Raw genomic sequence first — 3,657 nt, forward strand, 5'->3', positions numbered from 1 at the left:
AAAACCATAGCAACTTCATGAAGATGATAATGGTTTCAAAACCACCATGAACATCACTCGGTGGCTAAGATTGACAACTAAAACTAGTAGAAACATGCTAATTAATCAATCATATATATATATAATATATATATATATATATATATATATATATATATATATATATATATATATATATCTGTATGTTATTTCTTCGCCTTTGGAGGCCTGATGGACTAAAACTAAAGCGCCATGACAGGTTATGATAGTTCCCTTGAATATAGTCTTCATCTTCGATGCCATTGAGTATCATGGTCCTGTGCAAACATTAATGATTTTCCCTTCTAAAGTATCGAGAAAAACAGTACTGCTGATTTCACGCTTCTATATATATATATTATGAAATTAAGATGATAAAAAACTTGAGCATTTTTTGCTGTGTGTTTTGATTATTTATACTTTTGAGATGATTCAGAGCATTTTGAAAAATATCTTACATGCGAAGAAGCAACAGCTCCAACAAGTAAAGAAAAAATTACTCCAAACCTTTGTGATGCAGAAACGCACCCCAGTGAGAAATTAAACAGAAGCGCCATGAATTTGAAGCAACTCATCACGATTGAGTACTACTGCACCAATCTCGGTACCTTGTTCTCCGTCTCGACCTGCAACGACGTCCGCTTGATGAACTCCAAGCAGTCAGCGATGGCCTCCGCGTAGAAGGCGTTGGACTCCCACCTCCTTAGGCACTTCTGCGGCGGCCTGCTGCTGGGGGCGATCCTCACCTCCTCCTTAGGCTCCTTCTTCAGCGACTCCATCGCCATCTCCCAGATGGACTTCATTCATCTTTCTCAGCAGCCTCAAGAAATCCATTAGTTTTATCTGCATCTGCTGCACGGGCAGCCGGCCGGCGTTTAGCCTGAAAGCCTTAATCCTTGGCCTTTTCCGGTGGATCCTGATCACACCCATATTTTGTAAATTTATGAACACAGCACACAGACACTTCTCTCTACTCAAGAAGATGACAAGAAAAAATGGAGGAAGAATTTTTTGTTGGATGACTGGATCTCTCTCTCTTCCGGATGCAGCGCGTAGCAGGTGAGGGCTGGACTTTGTTGTTGTCGTTGGCTAATAGTTTGGCTAACATTCATTTTATAAGGAGAAAGGCGCACTAATTTTATTTTTTGTTGTTTCCAAAGAGAAGAGGAAGGTGACGTGTGGGTTTGATTTATTCGTTAAACTAACACGCCGGGTAAACAACCCTTGTTCTTTCGTGACTACAACTTCTCTCTCTCCAAGTGAGCTGGAGTGTTGATTTTGACATTAGAGATGTTATTAGGAGGCTAAGTGGAACGGTTCTTGCCCCTCCTCTTTTTCTTTTTTTTTTCTATCCTTAGGTCCAAAATGCACAAACATCCAATTTGTTGGATTTGAACTGATTTTATAATCTATCTCAGTATTACAATTCAAAGAGTACAGAAAATTAATTAAGAATATTCATATGGATGTTAACATATCCGTTTTGAATCGAATATCTGATCAAACCACTCTGGAAAAATTGGATATGAAAAAAATTATTATCCAACTGAGAAATCAGATCGGATTCAAATTTAAGAAACTGAATCTATTGGATTCAGATTCAGATTCGGATATACATAAATATCTGATGAGATTCTGATACGGGTGGATCGGATTTACTTTTAAACCGCTATTTTGTATCTAATGCTCTTGAAAATCAGTCAAATTTGGTTCAAAATTCAGATTCAGATTCAAATATGATATAAAAATCGGATTCATATTGTGAAATCAAATTCCAGATTCGGATTTAATATGACTTTTCTATCAGTGTATTCAAACCCGAATTCGAATATGAACATATGAGTATCCGAAAAAGTAGATACAGTTATGTGTATATCTAATTCGAATTAAATCCATTGACGTCTCTAAATATTCTCAACTGATCTCTCTCTAATAAGCTCTCGCGTGTTGTAACTTCCTGTTTGAGAGGTGAATGTACCAGGTTTTACATCTCATAACACAACATACGGCAGAAACTCAGGTATATATGTATATATATATATATATTCTTTTGGATCTTCTGCCAAATTAAAGGAATGACCACTTATGAAGCCAAAAGCATATTATGGATTCATTACGTCGCACGCCCCACATCTGATGTAGACATACCCTTGTTGGAAAACCTCTTATTGTTTTAAATGGTGTTTCATGAATCTGACCACTATATATACAAGGAAACTTCGTGGAAGTGTATATAAACAAAGAAATAGTATCTTGAAGATCGATCTTAGATTATATTATGAGCCAAAGAAGCCAAGACCACTAAGTTATGAACTTTATAAAATTTAGTTATACTTTTGGTTTTTATAATAATATTTTTCGTTCTATGTAAGAAATATGACATTTAATTTCCATTCATGTCTATGATTTGATTGATGGAAACCATGCTCATAGTGTTTGTGATATTTAATCGAGAGACAATTAATGAAAGCGAGAAAATGAATAGAGGCATGAGTGACTGACCGCAAGTGGTTAGCAAGAAAAAGGATCTGACTCACAGCGCCCACCATGTATGTGAACCAGTCAGGATCCACGCAAGTTCTGAGCACATAGTTGTCGGTCTAAAGTCCAGGACACTATTGTTTATGGAATCCTTTCCTTGTTTCTATTGACTCAAACAGTTAAGAATTCTCATTGTTCGTCCACGTATATTGCGAGAAAGAACTTTAGATAACACAGTCCAACGTTAACTTGATCCTGTTGATAGAACTGGGTGCCTGATCCAACATGCACACACACACACACAGATGTGATCTAATAGTGCAGCTAGATGCACTCAGTATGATAAAAAGACTTATAAATCAACCACATATATATTTTTTTTGTCTCATGGAACATAGCCCAATCAGGCTGCAAGGTGGTTCACACCTAAGAGGTCTGTGGTTCAAATATGATGGTCGATATCATCATCTATTGTATTACTCCTTTCGACGATAAATAATGGCAAACACAACACTTGAATTAAAGGATGTACTATAGAACCACCCAAGCCCCAATACAAGCATAAACCTTAGAGACATAGGGGCGTGGCCTTGGAAGTTTTATGCCAAAGGAGGTTTCCCCCATGTAAACATTAAAGAAACATAAAAACTACATTTACTTTTGGACAAAGAATACGTCATTAGCCTAAAAAATTGACGTCTCTGTACTTATCGCTATAATATGCATAGTTTTTTGCTATTCAAAAGCTAATCTCTGTTAAACTAGCCCTACAGTTCATCACGTACATATGGACGAATTTTACACACACACAGTAGCTAGTCTATTATTGAACTAACTAAGTCGAATTGATAGTACTCTTCCAGTGAAAAAAAAGATGGCAAGGTCTTTTTGAGCAGTTTGATTGATCACTTACCCCTTTAAAGATGTTCAAGGTCTGTTTTGGCAACAATAATAAATTGTTATTGTCTCATGAATCTGCCCAAAAAATGGAGCAGCTTCATGAAACACTTTATTTGTTTGTTCTACGAATCTGCCTCAGTTTTTGAAGTAAGTTCATAAAACAATAACAGTTTGTTAAAATTGTCAAATGACCCCTAAAAGTACCTAATTGTGTTTCGATACATTAGTTCGCTGCTAAGTACTATAGAATCTATAAGA

The sequence above is a fragment of the Nymphaea colorata genome, chromosome 5 (assembly GCF_008831285.2).
Source record: "Nymphaea colorata isolate Beijing-Zhang1983 chromosome 5, ASM883128v2, whole genome shotgun sequence".
Classification (NCBI taxonomy): domain Eukaryota; kingdom Viridiplantae; phylum Streptophyta; class Magnoliopsida; order Nymphaeales; family Nymphaeaceae; genus Nymphaea; species Nymphaea colorata.